General features: G+C 40.1%; 1 protein-coding gene across 19 annotated transcripts in view; it reads right to left on the bottom strand.

Annotated features, from left to right (window-relative positions):
* Positions 1-21037, bottom strand: part of PARD3 (par-3 family cell polarity regulator) — a 661643-nt gene that overhangs the window by 173686 nt on the left and 466920 nt on the right. The window lies entirely within an intron of this gene.

Genomic DNA, 21037 nt, shown 5'->3' on the forward strand with positions numbered 1-21037 from the left:
TAAAAGCACAGCATAATACTTTATAATTGGGATAAAAATGAATCCCTCAGCTGTAATTTTTTGACAGAATAAAATAGAGGCTGTAGGTGAAAAAAAATATATACCAACAACTCTAGAGTGTAAAAAGAAAAAGAAAGTAGCTCCACACTCATTCATTCATTGCCAATACATTGTAGTGTTCTCTTAATTTATCAGTTTAATTCTTCCTGCAAAGAGGGGTGAAGTCACTGAAAAATTTGAGCTATACATGTATTCTCAAAGTCAGTTTCACAACTAAAATCAGTAATTAACCTATGAAAACAACTATTCCATAGCAAGCTGCTTAAAACTTGGAAGACATCAATTACATTTATTTTATTATCTTTTATAAGCCACAGATGAATTTCAAATGGGTCACTTTCCAAAGAACAGCAAAGCTGAAAAAAATATTGTACTTGGTATGTCCAGGGAGCAAACCCGTTCTCAGCAAAGAATCGGTTTTAGGAACTGCCTTCTGACTAACCACCACACATGCTCAAACAGAAAGCTCTACTATCCAATGGGTGTGACCCTGGAACAGAAAGTCATCATGGACCCCAGCACCTGGGGAAAAATTTGCTAGTCATATCTTAGGGTATATTAATATAGAAGAATGACTTTAAAAAAAAATAAGAGACAGGGGCGCCTGGGTGGCGCAGTCGGTTAAGCGTCCGACTTCAGCCAGGTCACGATCTCACGGTCCGTGAGTTCGAGCCCCGCGTCAGGCTCTGGGCTGATGGCTCGGAGCCTGGAGCCTGTTTCCGATTCTGTGTCTCCCTCTCTCTCTGCCCCTCCCCCGTTCATGCTCTGTCTCTCTCTGTCCCAAAAATAAAAAAATAAAAAACGTTGAAAAAAAAAAAAATTAAAAAAAAAAAAAATAAGAGACAAAAATAAAAATATAAAGCTTGAGAGAAAAAGTTGATAGAGAAAAATGTCACAGGTCCTTGCTATATGAAGAAAGTACAAAAATGCCACCAAGCCACTAAAGACTCCTTCACAGAAAGATACAGTGGATGAGCCCTGTCTTATCAGAGTAGAATTGATTGTAACATTTCTTAAACATATGGCTTTCTTCATAAAGAATACAGCAGTGTTTTCATTCAGCTAAAGTAATCTCCAAGTAATCTGCTAAATGGGTTTTACTATGACGCGTTACAAATGAGATCATTGCTGTCTGCCAGATCGGCCACATATATTACTATAGTAAAGAATAATGGGCAAAACATGCACTTGTTGATGAACGGGAAAAGAAAAAAAAATCACCGGATTGTAACAAAATTCTCTTCTTTTCATATAGAAAGAACTGTCGTTAAAATTTTACTGTTAAGAGTTTCATGCTACTAAACCATCATTTCAGTTTTTAATAAATTAACCCAATTCTGTCTGCAGTATAAATAACATTGAAATATCTCACTATATTTTATATTGCTAATAAAATTAGAGATCCTCAGAAAAAATTATGCTGAGTGATATCATGCACAGCATCCTGCTATAAATAAAATAAAAAATATAATTGGATTTGTAATGAAATGGAGTTTCCTAATATCGTATTTGAAAACATGATACAGTAGAAGTCTTAAAAATCTTCTGCCTTACTTAAAAATAGATGAACACAATAACCAGCACCAATTATCTCGTAAGCTTTGAGGAATAATTTTTGAAATAAGATTTTCTTCAAAAAAAATCACTGAAATGTCACCTAGAAATCTGGTATTTCTCACAGCTAATTACCAAGGTCTTTCCATCTAAAGAGGGCTTTGCTATAATACTTGCCTTACTATTTACCCTAACAAGCATGCAGGTTACGTGATACTGCTTGCCTGGGAGAGTGTTGAAATGGTTCAAATACAAATTTAGTGTCAGTGACTAGAAGCCACCCATCCTCCCTGAACATCTGACTTCAAGACTAGAATGGTCAACATTGTCATCAAACTCATCTTGCCCCTCATTTCTAAATATTTGCACCATCACATGATTCAATCACTTCCTTTCTCCAGTAACTCATTATTAATATAGGAGTTGTTTCTGGAGGACACAGCCATTGTGGTATCCTGTCTTTGACCACTGTGATGATGCTGCCATTTACCCTAAAGATCCTTGAGAGATACCAGCTGTGCCATGAGTCGGATTAAAGATTCTGTGCAGCAAAATCGAATAGCCTGTACTGTGTTATTCCTCTATTCCAAACTCTCGGCAATGCCTCAGGAACATACCATTCACTCAAGTCAAAGCAAAATAATGAGCTGTTAACACTATTCCTCTATAGTCTTTTGTGTCATACTTTTCATAAATGGTTTTTGATCCAAGTTTCTCTAGAAAATCTTTTCAGTTGATTCTGGTTCAATCTTTTCTCACATTCTTGGTATTAGCATTGACTTCTCTCAACTCATCACTCTGGTTTCTAACACAATTATGAACTTATTTCTGCCTTAAAGCCTTAAACTCTTCTAAATTTTAGTTGAAAAAAAATCTGGCCATATATCTTTGTAGACTGTTTTATTGCAACAATAAGATTCCATACACACTGAAGGAATATGTACACGTTTCTGCAAAATCAAAGTTGAAAGATGGTCACCCATTCAATGTCTGTATTTGACTAACAAGGAAACTGAGGTCCAAGAGGTATGCAGAGCTGCCCAAAGTCACACTGCAAACTAGGAGAAGAGTTCAGGTCACCTCATAGCTAGTTTAGGAGATTTCAGTGGGCCTGTGCTTGGATACATCTAGAGAAACTGAAATTCTCAGACCTACAAAGTTCACTTTGTGTAAATCCTAAGTGAGACATATAATTGAACACCTGTTGAATGCTCTTTTGATTACTTAATTACATTTCACTAGAATTTATTGAATTTTTATTACATACTTTATCTCATTGATTTTCACAACCAGCATGTGAGGTAGGTGTTATCATCCTCCTCTTTAGGGGAAACCTCAGGGGAATTTAATGATTTCACAGGCCATATAGCAAGTAAGTAGCAAAGCCAGACTTCAGACCTAAGACTCTTTTTACCACACCCAGCCACCTCAAAAACTTGAGGAGCCAAAGACAGTCAATTACCCTTATGCTTTTATACTTACAGCAGCTGGTTAAAACATCTTTGTTGAAATAAATAAGATAAATCTTGCATTTCCTGCAGCAATGAGGTCCAAAGGACATTGTTCCCAAATGGAACTTGTCTATGAAGACCAGGAATCTGGGGCAAGGTCAAGAACTGATCTCAACCATTGGAAAGGATCATAAAAACTACCCACATACCCAGGATACTGCCAATATTTCTAAATGCAATGATACTCCATAAGTCAAAATTGTCTGTACTGACATATGCAAATACGGCCAGGCAACAGCAGAAACATGTCAAACTGTCCGAACCCAATCAGAGGGTAAAACAGCAAGAATTCGCTGCATGCATTTATCTTTTATAATAATGTGGCTCATAGTTTCTGGCCCTATTTTTTTGTGCCTCAGCCTCCATTTCATAAATAAGAAAAAAACAAGTCACTTCTAATATGTCCTTCCCATACAGGATCTTACATATTTTAGTGACATTTTAAGAAATCGCTACCATGATAGCATACTGATTTGCTCAGCAGTAGATTGTGGCAATGCTGGATGAATCAGGGAAGAGAAGGCTGATTATGAAAAGCAGAAAGCTCCTATTTAGGCAAAAAACATCTTGGTAATCAACAATGATGAGAAGGGAGGCTTAGAAAGGGTACATGACAACTTGATAGTGCTTTTATAAAATGGGATGCAGTTTTAACTTGGCGGAGTTTAGCAGGGGTTCTCTTTAAAAGGAAATTCACAAACTTGACAACCATTATTTGATTGTGTACAGTTTTCATCAGTGCTAGTCTGATTAGATTTAATAAACTAAATTTGGGTTGCCTGACATCCAGAAAAAATAAGTAACTTTTTTTTTTAAAGAAAATATAGCTTCTACTTAACCAAGCTAGAACAGCCTTTAGACATGCAGTATACCCTTAATGGACAAGACACCCTTTTCAGGACTCCCATTAAGTGTCCTTATAAGTGCACTCTTCCCCTGGTGTAGCCTGCGTTATCTAATCAAGGATGCACTGATATGTCTAGTAACCCGACACTTCAGGAGTCCTGGAAGGATATGGAACAAGAAAATATTAAAATGACAATGAAGAAATTGAACCTAGCATATTATCAATTTTAATTTTACACAAATCATTCTAAATTCCAAATATCTTACAAATAAAACCCAAACCCACACACACACACACACACACACACACACTACCATAGAATCTAAATGGAAAGACTTAAGGAAAAAAAAAACAAGCAAACACAGTAATCCTTCAAAACACAAGATAAATACATAAATGACTCTGAAATAATATTTATAACCTATACTTAGAGCCATTCAAGTAAAATGACAGAAGATGAGTGGAAGTATATCTTAATTATAACGTTAAAGCTTTTTAGGCATCAGCTAGTTCATGGACTGCATGACATATTTTCTGTAGCAAATAAACTCCCTTTGTAAAGAGGGGTCAAATAGTAATTACTGTTCCTTCCATACAAAATTTTTATAAGGCTTGATACACCTTATTTTTTTCAACATATACCCACATAGGTAATCAAACCACACAAATCCCATAACACCAAACATGGAGATGCAAATAATATGCAAAGTGTATTTTTTGTTTCCCCCTTAACTACAACTTTATAATAAATTATACATATATAATTTATACATATATAATTTATATATATATATATATATATATATATATATATCACATCTAAAATAAACATACACATACCTAAACATAGTAACAACAACACATGATTCTGATTTTTCTAAATGCTTAATTTGGCATTGAAATCAGCCATGTCCACTTATAATGATTTTGAGAGGGCCTTTCACACAACTACTTCTCTAGATCCTTTCTTTACTACTATACTCCTAATTCTTGCACTGCTCATTTTAATGCATTATTGTTTCATAATACAATACTCCAAATTGCAAATTACATTTGGCTCAAGAAGTGATTATGAAAAATACTATCACTGCTGCCTTTGCTCGAATAACTCTGATAATAATGAGAGATTGATTGAGCTCTAAGCAGCCCAAGTGATGAGAAGGGTCAATTTGAACATTTCTATTAAGCTTCTTTTGTTAAACTCAACACTTTGCCAGGTCAGAGGCAAATAATCATACCCTACATCTGGTTACCATGGTTTTCCTTTTCCTAAAGCGTCAGAACAATTTAGCAAGCGGTACTGCCCCAAAGGCAGTCCCCATAAGAAATGCTAATAAGACCTAAGTCAAAAAACACATCTATTCAAAAGGATACTTGAAAAAAAAGTACAGGGTAGAAAGACATTTTACTATCCACCTTTTTTTCTATTAGGACAAAGAATCAGTTGCATTTAGTAACAAAGATAATCCTAATAATTTCTGTTGTCATCTGCCTATCTGATACTCAAATTGCATTCAGGTTGCAAACACTTATGTGACAATGCAAACACATGCACAATTTAAGAATATCTCTTTTGAGTTGGAAATATTCACCCTCAATTAAATATGCATTGCAATTCAAATTCAAAGTTCTAACTACTGATAGGAGATATTTAGTTACAGGTACAGCTGAAACACTCTCAAATATGTTCTATGCTTCTACATTTACAGAGCAGATGAAAGTAACAAAAACAGAAAATATGGTCATTGAAGTTTGGGGGAGGGGAGGGGAACAGACCTTTGGTATAGCTCCTGGAAACTTTGAAAGATTAAAACTTCCCCAAAGATCTCATTATCTGTAAAGTTAAGGTGTCAGTCAGCACTTTTTTCTGTTGATGATAGGGAACAATTTCTGTTGATTCAATATCTTAGAGAATGCTCTCTACAGAGTAAATTAAGAGGCACAGACATTCATTTTTTATCTTTTGCATATTCAGATTTAATATTAGGGAGCCGACACATTTTATAAGGCCCAATAGAAACTCTGCAGGGTGCGAGCTGGAGGCCACGCCTAATTCTTGGAGCAGAAAAGAGCCAGCCGATTCCCACAGGCCTCCAAGCCAAAACCCACTCTACCTGAGTCACACCATCCTCTTAAGGAACATAGGACTAAAGATCACATATTTGGGTAAACTCAGTGTTCCTGCAGCACACCTGGGTCCTGACGAGTATAGCACATACAGAAGATGACCGTGTGACACCACAAAATGGCAACAGCTCTTCTCAGGAAAGGTTCTTTACTCTTCCGTGCTGTGACTCACTCCCCCAGGATGCACAGCACTGCCTATTATTTATGACTCAACAGTAGTTCAGAGCGCAGCTGGTAACTAGGATCTAAAATCTTGGGAAAGTTTCGGGGACAGAGTGACAAGGGCTTAGAACAAGGAGACATGCTTAGCGTCTCATCTCCAATCAGCCCAGCCTCCATGGGAAGGGGAACATGAAATTTGACAAATGGCAAACCACCACATTTTTCCTTATTTGACTAAATAGTTCAACAAGCGTTTAAATATAGAACTTGTTGATCTGTGCACTGGCCTGGAATTCCTCTCATCCCAGCTTATTTCCATCTCCTAAGAGCTGTCTCGTCTGCACTGCCTGCTGTGTGGTCTGAGGCTCCACTCACTCACTGGAGAGCGCAAGCCAAAATGTGGAGGTCCGTAAGAGTGTGCCCTGTTTGTCCAATAAACCGTCCTGGAACCAGAGCCAATACCACGGATATCAGTTTAAATTCTCAAGTCTCCCCAGTTACGTCTGCTTTTACAGGATATCATTATGCTGCTTTTCCTTGGCTGAGGTTTGAAAATGTCTGGCCTAAACTAGTGTGTATAATCATGGGGTATTAGCAAATCTCACTTTGTTGAGGATAGTATATAATATAAATAGATCTATTTCTACCCCCAAAGGATAGAAATAACCTATACATCTTTTTTTAGCAAAGCCACTCAGAATACCTATCTAGAAGCTAATAAACTAATGCAGGAATAATTAACCTAAGGGAAGAGAAGCCCATGAGAAAAGAACTTAATGAATAACATGAGCTGACGGACGTACCACATCTTAAAATTCCAAAAAGGTTTCCACACATATTCTTTCATTTAGTTCTTAGAGGAACATGAGAAGGAAATGTGTGAAGAGGAACCTGAGGCTGACGGGTTAAGTGTCAGAGGTGTTAGAACTGGGTTGGGAAGAGACAGCTTCAAATCTACATCCCCAATTCTTTCTATCACAGAATACTTGTCTCCCTCTTAGACTGACCTCAGCCTCTTTGAACGTCTCTTAGGTTGTTTATGTTATTTTATATGTTGGCAGTTCACAAAGTAAAATCTGTATTTATTACACTGAAATCATATTAAAAATAAATTTTAAGAAGGATCACTCACTATGTAAGCATCTTCAATGATGAAACACCATGTGCGCTGTAAAATACTTGAAAGTTTTCAATGTAATTTTAACTCTTAAGCATCCACTAAGACACCGGGGCAGTGCTCCTCCATACAGAGTAACAACTGAAATAAGCTGCCGATGGGGGATCCAAGGACAACCGAGCATAAGATACTAAAGCATTTGGGTAGCTTATCTGAAGATCAACAATGCAAACACATGTCACATAGCAGTCAGTGTGGGTAGGGACACAGTTTTTTCAACTGTGGCATAATTGAAATTTTGGCCCAGACAATCCTATGTAGAGGTGAGGTGGGGGTGGCGGGCTCTCTTTGGCATCATAGTATGTTCAGGAGCATCCATGGCCTGCACCCACAACATGCCAATGGCACTCCTCCCTGCTGGTGACAACCAAGTGAGTCATCAGACACTGCCAAAAGTCCCCTCTGGAGCAAAACCCTAGGGGTTGAGAACCACTGGGCTAGCGTTTAAGATAAACAACTAAGTTCAATGCAATAGCTTCATTATTTACAAAGAAGAAGAGGGCTCAAAGGACAGTAAAATGTATGTTGGTCCTCACCCAAGAATGCCCCATTTATTTAAGGACTACTTCCTAAACACTGAAGAAGGAAGTCTCATCTTTCTACTGAGATGGTTAAGATTGAAGGCAAATGACCATCTAAGTCCCAGAAAATAAGATCTAGCATGCTGTAACCCAAGAATACATTTGGGGAATGTATCCATAAAAATGGCACCAAAGTCAGTATAATCAACATTAGTACGCTGATTAAGAGCTTGTACTCCAAAATCAGAAAGATGTAGGTTATCTGAAGTGTTACAATTGGCACTGTTAAATAATAAAAATATTATCTATAAAAAAATAGTAGTAGCAAAGATTAAACACAATCATGTTTTTAAACTCTTGACAGAAATCATCCCTCAATATAATAGATATGATTTTCTAACAAAAATACCCATATACTCATTCCTTCCTCCATTTCTAGGTAGCTCCTCTAGGCTAAGTTGGTAAGACCATGACCATTTCAAGTGGTAGATATAATAAGGTTTTCCAGTATTTGTGGTCCACTTCCTGTCTTTTTGGCTAAGCCAAAATGATCTGGCCAGTAGTGGCTGGTCTCAGCCAGCACAGTAGAATGAGGGTGAACAGCAGCCCAGTGCTATAAAGCAGCTCCGATTTCAGAGGCCTGAGGCCACCTGTCTTCAGAAACAGTGACTCATAGCGGTTTCCCAGGAGCAGACTCACCATAGCAGGTGCTGCCTTTCCAATATCCATCCTCCTTTCCCTCCTTAGAAGTAGAACCCTGGTTTGGCAGGGAGAGGAAATGTGCCTAGTTGACATAAAATTACTTTCCCTTGGTTCCTTTGAGAATAGGAACAGAAGACAGAAGACAGCAGTTAAGAGTGTAAACATTTGCAGCCAGATTTCTGGGTCAAAAATCCCAGCTTTTCCTCTTCCTGGCTATGTGGCGTACACAGTCACATGACTCACTCCGCTTGGACAACGCACTTAACCTCTTTGAGCCTCAATTTCCTCCTTAGTAAAATGCAACCATCCTCACAGGTTTATATTGAGAATGAAAGGAATTATACATTCGCTCTGTACTGGCACACATAGGCTCTCAATAAATACTATTTTATTATCATTGTTATTGATAAATTGTGGCCATAGAAATTGATATGGGACTTCAAGAATGATTGGTAGAAAGGGGGCTGACTCCATTGAAAGTTCCCCTTTCCCTTTCCTGCCTCTTTTGCTTAGAATTCTGATAAGATGGCTAGAGTTTTAACCATGAAGTGACAACAAAGGTAGAAATACATGTTTAAGACAGTTGTGTTCATAGTGGCATTATTCACAAAAGCCAAAAGATAGACTCAAACTAAATGTCTATTGATGGATGAATGGATAAACAAAATGTGAGCTACATGTACAGTGAGATAGTGTTCAGCCTTGAAAAGGGAATTCTGACACTTAACAACAACATGGATGAACCTTGAGGACATGATGCTAAGTGAAATAAGCCAGTGACAAAAAAGATAAATAATGTATGATTCTGCTTATATGAAGTATCTAGAAGAGTCAAATTCAGAGGAACAGAAAGCAGAATGGTGGTTGTTATGGGTCAGGGAGGGGAAATGGGTTTGGTATTTAAAGGATACAGTTTCGGTTGTGTGAGATGAAGAGGGTTCTGGAGGTGGACAGTAGTGATAGCTGCACAGCAATGTGAATGTAGTTAATGGCCCTGAACAGCACACTGAAAGATGGTTAAGGGGGTAAATATCATGACTATTTTACCACAGTTAAAAAAAAAAATGAAAAACATAGTAAAGATGACTGAAGGGAGGCAGGGACTTTGCTGACCCTCTGAACGCACCATGCAAGCCTTGGACTGCCAATCTCCAGACTTGTTTTAGAGACAAATGAGTCCTATCTCGTTTAAACGACAGTTACTTGGGCCTGTGCTACAACCAAAACAATATTTTACAGATAAAATCATGGAGATAAGAAGGCAAGAAAGAGTATTTCATACATTTGGCTTTCCAAACAGAGAAAAGGAAAATATATTATTTGCAACATCTCTGTAAATGATCCCATCTTCACATCCATACTTCACTATTCAGCCCCCCAGGTCCCAGCAACTAATTTACTCCGAAAGACGTCACCCTCAAAGTCCATCCACGGTGGCCAACAGCCTTTCAAGGGCAGAACTAATTGAGACAACTGAAAATAACCACCCAAATGAAGCCTCCTCTCTTCAGGCCAACACTGCTACTCCAGCTGAAAGACTTTTAGTACGAAAATGAGAAGAAAACAACATTCCATGAGTCAGAAATGATTTGCATTTTCTCCTCATTGTTCCTGATGCTATTTGGGTATTCTACAGTTGGTGACTAGAGACGCCTTCATATACTCTCTTTTATTTTGGCTGTTAATAAGTGTTTTCTCTCTAAATTAGACAGCTGCCCATCAGCTGCATGTAGACACAACAGCAGAGGACACTTCTAAATGAAAAGGCATTTTCCCATTGCTGACCAGACTACCTGAAAATAGTAGGAGTATTCTGCTTCAGTGAATTACATAGCTGCCATTGCACGAGAAAAATATTGTTCAAAGAAATTTTGCCAGACTAAATAGATAGGGGTCTACTCTAAGAGTAAAAGCATAAAATCTTTACAGTAAAGGTAATAAGACCCATATAGACAAAACTATATTTAAATATGGGACCTTTCCAAACAAGAGTTCCATAGGGAAAATGTTACATACATTTTTCTCTATTTGTTCATTAAAATTGATAAGGCAGATCTAAAATCTTAGGAGTAACCTATTTAAAGATCGTAATGGTATCTATGACCAAACAAACAATAGCTAACTAGCTTCATTTTCTACTTTTTAGAAGATAATACTTGGTTTATAATATTTTATTATTGAAAATATAAAAGAAATCAAAATTGTGTCACAGCAGGAAATACATCTAATTCTCTACTTTCATGGGAAATATATTTCTAGCAAGAAATCTAGTTGAAATGATTTTGAACGCAACAATGACTATAAAGTGCATAATACATAGAATGATTGATGATATTAAATACGCCTGTAAAAAATAATAAAAAGGTTTTAAAAATGATGCAGATAGGCAGAGCACAGCGAGGAACCCTTCAGAAAAGGCAACAAACTAAAAATAATGGGCACACGCTCAATATACCAATTTCAATAGTTTACATAAAGCATTAATAGTTTGAATGTATCCACAACTTTATATCCCCTTGGATAGAACACAGAAGATGAACAGTGTTGCCTTGAAACACAAGATATCTGTAAATTGCAGTTTTTTCAAGGTTTTTTTTTAAGCTACAGGAATGGAGGCACTCATGAATCTCGAGAAAATTCGTTCTGAGAAACACGGTCTGAAAATGTATGCAAGTATAGACTGAGGACTCCTACTTAAATGGTTAAATGGTTAAATGTCACAATTTTTAAAAAGGCTTTAAAGAAAAGTAATTTTAAAGCTGGCATTTTAAGGAAGCAAGCTATTTATCTGACCCAAGTACTTTTCTGGTTTTGTAAACATGAGAGAAAATTGGAAGTAAGGTATTATCATAATTTAGAGCAGCTGATGTCATCAGGATCACACCTACTCTGGTCATATGCTCAGCAGTGACATACCTGCCAACATGTAGGGGAAAAGATAAAGCAGAGAGAAGGAATGAGAAATCCTCTCACCACTGAAGGAAGTGATCCCATAGTCAACAAAACCAATCATTAAATTTGCTTCTCTTCCAAGTTATATTTTGGTAACAATTTACTTAAAAAAATTAATCCCTCACATTCTAATTTATGTAATTCTTTGTGAAAATCTGCAAGTGGTATTAATGTGTCACTTAAAAGGTTATTCTATTGCTAGAAAATGTAGACATCTGGCAGGTTTTTTGTGTGTAGAGAGTATTGGAAAAAAAGAGCTTGCTTCTTAAAACAGGAAATAATATATGATATCCTTAACTTAGAACAAGAATTATGTCAAGAGATTCTGTCTGTACCGGCATCACACAGAAACACTAAAGTATACGATGTAAAATAGGTAACAATTCAAAATTGGTCCAGCGACATCTACTGATGCTAGTAATTCCTTTGCAGCCAAGGCCACAAGTCCTAGGGACTCCTCAGCAGAAACATTGTTGATCACATCCTTCTAATTAATAAAAGACACTCTTGTCTTGGCTTTAATGAGCATAATCTTCTGGTTTCCTTGTATCTGCAGCAGATAGATGCACCAAAAGCTTCCTATGGCACCAAAAGCTTCCACCACCCTACTCCCTGCCCTAAGCTGCCCCCAATATTTGAAGGGTCCTCAGAGCTCTGGCCTTCCCTGCTCCTCCTTCCCTGCACCCACACATCCCAGACAGCCCTTCCATGAATACTACCATGGTTTCAAATGTCACCTTTTTTGTCTTGGACTTCAAATCTCTACAGCCCCTCTCCCTCAGCTGCTCACCAGCGACCCCTACTGGGTGTGTCGCAGACAAGTGCAAGTCAGAGTCCCTGTGTCCATTTTCTCCAAATACCATGTTCCTCCAGGGTTTTCTAGTCAGTGTAGCACTATCAATCTAGTTCATCAGGCCAAAACTGTAGGAATTATTTCTTACTGTTTTTTCTCTCTCATTTTTTACATCACCAGGACCTCTAGATTCCTCCTGAGACACATATCATATCTCTGTCCCCAAGGCCACCACCATGGCTGGTCGTCATTTTTCTAACAGCTGCCCAGTGGAGTTCCTGGCACATGCTCTGGGCCCGTTCTTTAGCCCACACACTGCTGTTGCAGCCATCTTTTAATTTTCCAAAAAATGTAAATTTACCAAGCCATTCTCTTCAATGGCTTCTCTTTGTTCTTAACATCAGGTACAAACTATACCATGAGTCCATTATGAGCGGCCACCTGCCTCCCTAACAGCTCCCCCCACCCCATCTTCTCCCCACCCAACCTCAGCCCAGCCTTGCAAACCTACAGCATTTCTGCCACCTAAATAGTATTTTTCAACTGGGCATTGCAACCCATTGAGAACGTAAAATTGATTTGGTAGGACTCACCTGGCATTTTCAAAAAAAAGTGAATTACAGAATAATAATAGTAACATCAAGAGCAGCTAACATTTACATAGTGCTTTCTTTCTTTGTATGAGGAGGAGTTCTAAGGTGCTTTGTACATATCACTAATTCACTTTAGCTTCAAAACAATGGTGTGAGGCAGGTACCACTCTTATCCATACTTTACAACTGAGAAAAGTAAAGCACAAAGAGGTTAGTTAACTTGCTCCAGACACAAGGCTGGTGAGTGTACAGCTGGGATTTGGATCCAGGTGATCTAACTTCAGAGTCCAGGCTCTTAACCACCACCCGCTGTTGCCTGCCAGCAAGGCGCATCACAGCACACTACACAGAGGAAGGGCAAGTATTAACTCGGTGAAGGGTTTGTCTCAGTTGCTTGTGTGTGTGCGTCCGCTGGGTTGCAAGGTAAAATAGGTTTCTTACTGAGGATCATGTCAAGAGTCTGAGTCCCACTGATACAAAATGCTCCTTTCCCCCAAAACCCCCTTGAAAAAGAGAACTCAAAATACCTTTTGGATTTCGTTATAATGCCATCTTCTGGAGGGAGATATTCTGACTCCTAGTCTGGGCTGGGCACACTCGCCCAAAGTCCCCCCTCCACAAGGGCCACCGTGGCGCTGCCTCATCTTCTCAGTTACACCCAAATCCCTGGCACCCAGGATGGTGCCCAGCATACAGCAGGCCTCCAGTGAACACTTGTCAAATGTATACATGAATGGCTTTACTTCAAAATTACTAAGAAATCACGTACATTCCATAACCAGCCCTGAAAAAACTCCACTTGCTCACCACTAGAAAAGATTTTGCCAAGTGAGCAGTGAAACCCTCAGAAGTTACCTCACTCCCCTGGTTATTCTTTGCGTAAGGCATGTGGGTGCATGTTTTCCTGGGCTTGCCTCAGAGCACATACTACCACAGCTGGCAGGGTGAGAGAAGTGGGGACCGGATATGGTGGGAGAAGGAAGCAGTTCCCTGGAGCAGTGATCAGGGCCAGGAGCCCACACCTGGCCCACCTCAGGAAACCAGCCCTTCCTGTCAGGAGCACCCATGCAGGACATGCACAGCATCAGGCTACACTTCACAGGCTGCAGACATCCTTGGTTCCAGATCTGTGCCTCTCACCTGCCAATTTGCAGAGGAGCAGTGAAAGTTCATCTTTAATAGGATACTTATCATTAAGTGCTGAATATGATTCCCCATCAGGAGATTTACTGCTCATTTGCAAATACACTTACCTGAATGTTGGGATGCATCAAACCAAATTTATTTTTAGGCAATCACCTTTCCCCCAGTGTGGCTAGGACAACTCAGGCGTATAGTACACAACGTTCTACGTCAATGATTATCAGTGCTTTGCCACTATGCTCCAAGCATCTGGCTGTTGCTATGTTCTAGAAAGGTCACCAAAGGAAAATGTCCACCCTGTTAGAATACCTTTCTACAGTGGGTCCAAAGTTTACTTTCTTAAAACTTGCAGAATCGACCTAAGATCAAATTGATGCTATCATTTCCTCAAAAAAAAAAAAAAAAAAAAAAAAAAAAATTAACACTATACCCTAAAAAGAAATACAAGAAAGAAAAGAAAAGAAACCTGAAATTCTAGTAAACCTGGGATGCTTTCCTAATGACTAAAGTAGTTATAAAAGCAGGGATTAGATAAAAGATTATTTTTCTACAAGCAGCAGTGGAAATGTGCCAAGGCCAGGTATGAGGATCAAGACAGACACAATGCAGGTGCCTGAGAGGCAGGCAGCCCCGAGCCTGACTTGTCTCCCAAGAGGAAGGGCCCTAAAGGCTGAGCCATGGTCTCTGGCACATCCAAGGATCTGGCAAGTTTGCTGATCCAGGTGGCACTGACGGGGCATGGGAGAAAGTGACAGAAAGTACAACACATCAGAAGATTCACAGAGGAAATGAAGACTGTGAAAACATTCTGAGAAAAAGAATGGCCTCATGATTATTTTAACAAGGATAAAAGGAAAGAAACAGCAGCAGTAGAGCAAGATCTGAGGTACAAGAAGGTATACAGTAAAGGGAAAATGAGGGAAAAAACAGTAAAGAACTTAAAGCATTTATAGGACTATATGGCCATCTTGAAAGAAGAGAGCAGGGACAAAGTTAACCTTTTTTTTTTTTTTTTAACTCATCACTAATATTCAGGATACAATATAGACAGGTTTGAGGGTCAGGTGTGGGGGAAGAAATGTGGCAACTAGTAATTTTTAAATTAACAGTAAAATTCCTAAGTCCTTAAGAATTATTTTGGGAGAGAAAGGACCATAGACAGAGGATGCTAAGAAATCAAATAGGAACAAAAATTAAAAGTCATGCTTAAAGGATACTAACTTCCACATTTCCCAGCTAGCAACAGGAATCTCTATTTTTTCATAGCTACCATAGCAATGCCACTTCACATGATTAACCTCATAGCAATCTTGGCTCTCATACAGGGCTTTAGGACAGCAGAACACATTGGAAGAGACTAAGAAGGGTGAGGTGGTCCAGCAGAGTGGGTAGGAACATGGCCCTAGGGGTGGACCAATGTTCAAATTTAGTGTTGCTCTACCTTGGCCATCAGTACCTCCCTGAACCTTTGTGTTCAGTTTATCCATAAAATGGAACGAAAAAGAGCACCTACCCTACAGGGATATTAATGAAGATTAAATGGGTCATAGAAATAATGTTCTTAGCAGACTGTCCACCAATATCAACATTCTATGAATGCCAAGTGCTAGCCAGAGTACTGGTGAAACTACAACACATGAGGAATGCTTTTTCTCTTTAGGGAAGTCCTAATGACCAGCATGTTACCCAACAAAATCAGAAACATGTGCCAAGAGGAGATAAAGGGTAACTCTCTTAAGAGTTAGAAACAGAAGAGTAAAAACAGAGAAACCTTTATACAAAAAGTAGGGATATTACGCGGTTAGCGTCAGTTCAAAGTCCCTGTTCCTTTGGACAGAGAATTGTAAACTTGTTCTTTTATTTACTTTTTTTTTTAAGGACTGAAATTGTTATGTAAACCAGAGAGAGAGAGAGCATTTTCAACACAGAAGAGATGTAAGTTATAATATAAATATTCAAGGTGGTATTGAAGGAGAAACTAATGAGGTACAGTCGTCCCCACCCCCAAACTACACTTCAAGTAAGACTCAGGAACATCCCAGGCCCCTGGAGCGGCTGGGCCCTCAGTGCTCAGCTAAGGGTCCTCCCTCTAGGGCAGGTAGGGAAAAGAGAAAACTCCAGAGCACCATCTATGGGTGGTGGCACCTGCAGGTGACAAGGCCTGTAAACCGATGTGGGCGTGGGCTTCAGAAGGGAGGGGGCCTTTCATCAGCTCATTCTCTGCAGCTGTTGCTTGGGAAGCTGGTGAAGAGGAAAGTGAGGGTTCTAACTTCCGTTAGGGACAGAATCTTACAGCATCTCCTGAGCTTGACGTTTTAAGGTTTAGGAAGGCATTAATAGAGCAAGTTTAGCATTTGCTCCTTGCTTGCTTGCATCTGTGACCCCTCCACTATACAACCCAAAGCCTGAAGGTTGGGGACTCTTGGCATGAAGGATTTAATTTGGAAATCGTATCTTTTTTAAAGTCTGATGTAACAGATAATACTTAAATCATTGATAGCTACTAAGAGCAGGGAAAATGGTAACTTGAACAATAAACCAAAGGACATGATGTAGAGCGTGAAAAGGCCTGCTCTCTGGGGACTGTTTGCTCAGTTACAAGCAGGCTTCAGAAGGGACATCATCTTCCAAAGATGGGAGCAAACACCAGCACTGCCCTGGTGTGACCGCTTGTCAGAAATCGCAGAATTACTCCAGGTAGAAATTCCTCACATATACTGTCACCACTTACATTAGGAACTTTATTTATTAATTCATTCGGCAAACACATCTGAGTCTGGATTTCACCAGAAGCAGATCCTGAGACAAGGATTCGGGGCAGTGGGATAAGGGAATGGTAGGGAGTGGAGACATGACTTGGGGGCGGGAGGAAAAGCAGCCCAAAAAGAGTGTTCTCAAGCCAGTTACAACTGTGGCCGAGGAAGCTCAAGCCTGAAGCAAACCCTGGGAGCAGGTTGGGAGGGGCTGCTTGGCCTTCCCACCTGGACCGTGCACAGGAATCTCTAAGGCTGTTGGGCTGCAGATTCTGATGGCAAGAGGTCTGGGCTGGGCCTAGGATTCTGCATTTCCAACAGGTTCCCAGGTCCTGCTGCGCTCCAGGTCTGAGGACCACATGGCCTGCACATTATAACCCTACGGGCCACAGGGACAGGAGTGCTTTCACAGTGGCTTCGTGGGTCATTGGTTGATGGCTGCTCTGAGGCAGTGTTACTGCAAGGGCTTTTCTGGCGGTCCTGCACAAAGAAGAGCTTCCTTGCATGGCCTGAGAGGTCTCAGGCATAAAGGCAGAGCTGGGCTGGAGGCTGGAGGAAGTGCTGAGGGCATACGGGCGACCTGGCATCTGTTGCACTAACTGTGCACCAGGCTGTCTGCTTGGGACATAGGGAAAAAGGGTTCCCAATCCTTGATGGCTGTCAACCAATGATTAAACCAAGTGTGACACATCAGGTATTAGGTGGTGGTAAGTGCAAAGGAAAAAAGTAATGCCAAAAAGTGGGAAAGGAAGTGTCGTGGTGGGAGGGAGTGATGTTTGCAAGGTTGGCCCATCCCCCCGAAAGCTGACCTTCATCAACCTGTGGGTATCTGAGAACAGATTGTTTTGGGTAGAGAGATGAGCAAGGACAAAGACTCGAGTGGACCTGGCAGTGGAGGGAAGAGAGGCCAGTGCAGCTAGAGGAATCTTAGCAAAGGCAAGAGGAGAAGGAAAGAGTTCAGAGAGGCTGAGGGTGGAAGGCAAGTCCTAGAGGGCCCAAAGGTGACTCTAAAGATTTTGACCTTTCCTCTGTATGACGTGGAAGGCTGCTGGGGGATGAGCAGAGGAAGGCAAGGACGTGACTTCTCTCTGCAGTATTGACAATGTATCGTAAAGAAGCAAGGGGGAAGCAGGAAAAGTGTTGGGGGGTGGGGAATGCAGGAGGCAGAGGATGTGGGTACTGAAAAATACCGGGGTTTTATAGAAATTATAGGCCAAAAGGGCTTTTGCTTTTGTACATCAAAACTGGATGTGGAATGTAAGGAAAACCTAAGAGTCAAGGATTACCTGAAGGTTTTGGACCTAACCAAGTGAAAAAACACAGCTGCTATTATCTGAGAGGGGAAGACTGAGAGGAACAGTTCCAGACACTATTTGGACTGAGTTGGGATCATGTCAAGTGTCGACGGTCAAGTAAGCACGTGAAGAAGATGTAAGACCTATAAATCTAGAGTTCAAAGAAGATGCCCAGACAGGAAATGTGAATCTGGGCGTCATCTGCCCATAGACTGTATTTAGAGTCCAGAGGCTCTGTTTCTTAAGAATATAAAAACTCTGTATTAATGAAAAGAGAAAAAGAGAATAGAGATAAGACCTGAGTTTGGGGGCACTCCAATATCTGGAGGGCATAGCATGGCACAGAACTGGCAGAGGGGATGGAACTAGAGTGGGCAGAAAGGAAGGCAGAGAGCCCAGCAAGGGTGAGCTCAAAGAAGAGCAACAGTCAATGTGCCAAGTGCTGTGGGCGGACCAAGGTGAGGTGACGATGCACAGGGAAGACTCACCAATGAGGAGGCCCTTGGTGACATACAAGAGAAAGGCTGTGGAGCCAAGGGGGATGAGGCTTCACCAAAGGGAGTTTAAGGCAGAACAGGAAATGGAGACAACAAATACAAACTTATCAAAGGGTTTGTTATGATGCATCAGAGAGAAATGAGGTAGTAGTTGAAAGAGTAGGGAGGTTAAGGTGGACTTTCCTCTAAGATGGAGGAAATAACAGCAGAGTGTGGGACAAAGTGAATGATCCAGTAGAGAAGGGTAATCCTTGATGATGCTGGAGAGGGAGGGTGTTGCTAGAGCAATGTGCCAGAATGAGCAAGAGAGGATCGGAATGGCTCTACGGGTATTGGCCTTAGCTTAAAGCACATCCATTCTAAAAAGCAAAGAAGTAGAAAGGTTAACAGGACACATGGCTATTTGACTATTATATGAAATTTAATCCAACTTTAGTCTTTTGTTTCTGAATTGGCTATTATTAAACAGGTCACAGGAAAGCCATCTAACATTCAATTATGTAAGAGGTCACTTCCCCAGTGAATTCGTTAGAAGAGTATTTGAAAGAGTGAAACAATTATCTTTATATGATAATTTGTGGCTTGACAAAAATATATTTAGGAATACCAGGCACTTGGACCCATTATATTTAATGTGACAGATATAGAACCTCTAATGGTAAACAAATAAAAACATTCAGAAAGAATATTTCCAATATATGTTGCAGTAAATGTCATTAGCCTGGCCTGTCTTCCAGTACATTTTTCAATGGTGTGATAGTTTTTATTTACCCTGTGTTATTAGAGAGCGAATAGTCACTAGCCTTCAATTTTCACATCAATTGCAGAGAAAAAGATTCCATTTTCTACACCGTCTGGAATTGAAATTGACTTAGCATCTCAGAACTGTCAAAAATTTCTTTTACGAAAAGGTTTGCTTTACGGAGACTATAAAGTAGGTGTCATCCTTGACACTCGTGTTCTATATTCATGCCACAGGTCTGTGGAAAAGAAGCGTTAAAGAACATCAGAAAAGGTCTCAGAAAGGCCTCGCCGTCATGCTTGGTGCCTCCTCTGGCTTCCCCGCAGTCAACTGCAATACTGTCGATGTCAGAGGTTCTCTATTTAAAACTGCTAACAAGAAAGAGAAGAATTCTAGAAGAATATGAGATCAGCTACCCTAGAACTTGTCTCTGCTAACAGGTCCATCTGACACTTATTTTCCTGTGTTAAAAACGGGAATCTCTGTTTCCATTCAAATGAGAAGCATACATTAAGTCCTTGGGATTTACAAATTCAAAACTTATTCCGAGGAATCCCCCCAGCATGTGTACTCATACAACGGGGCTGGTCTCTGTCCTGCTAACAAACAGGAAAACAAGTAAAATTATGCAAACTCTATCTTTTTGAGTTCTTTTTTTTTTTTTTTTCTTTCTATTACAAAGTCCTGTGCCTGCATTTCATAAAGATGGGCAGACTTTTCCACAGGTGCATTTTAACTGCATTCCCTAAATCGCCAGCAGTTCATACAGAATGCCATTTAATTTTACCAATGTGAAACTTCTCGCATTAATCCGCAGGGCAATTAGGCCTGAGCCATAAAAATCTACGAGCCTCGATATTTCCGACATGAACAAATAAACACTGTTATGGGTGCCTCCTTTCTGTAGTACAGGTGAGGGCTTTTGCCTGGAGGGTCTCGGGGTGAGGCCGGACTGCAGCTTCTACCAAGTCTGAGCAGAGTTCTGTCCTCACAGGCACACACCCCAACTCTCAACACCCTTTTTAAATGGTTCTCTGTTTCTTCATCACATTTATTTTTAAGTAGGATACAATTCCAACATTCGCAGAGAATAAAGCTAACTAGGTGGAGTCTTATCTGCAATTTTGAAGATGTGAAGAATGGAGAGATTGTCAGTTAAGGCTTCTTATAAGCAGAAAACTTCATTCTAAAGTATGGACAGTCTCAGATCAACCTGCATGTTGACAGAGCTGTGATTACATCACTTGGTCAGGCAGACTCTTGCCAGAAACATTTTTATAAAGGAGTGTGTGCTCTCAACTCCCTGTGGTCTCAGCAAATCTCAGAATTACTATTTGCCAAAGTATCTCTACTTTTCCCCAGGAAGGACTTGCTGGTTCAGCCACCCCCAAGCACAGATAAGGGAAGCACAGATATTGTCCTAACCCCCATTGTTTGTTTAAACCCTGTAACCCACAAAGGGACTAAAAAGTACCTTGCAAACTGGCCAATTTGGTCATCAACTGATGGGTGACAATCCCAACCCACACACCTCACTACCCTCGGACTGCTAACCCACCACCTGCATGTGTCCTTAGCCACCGTGTTGTGAAAGAAATCAAACTAGTG

The sequence above is a fragment of the Panthera leo genome, chromosome B4 (assembly GCF_018350215.1).
Source record: "Panthera leo isolate Ple1 chromosome B4, P.leo_Ple1_pat1.1, whole genome shotgun sequence".
NCBI classification, from domain to species: domain Eukaryota; kingdom Metazoa; phylum Chordata; class Mammalia; order Carnivora; family Felidae; genus Panthera; species Panthera leo.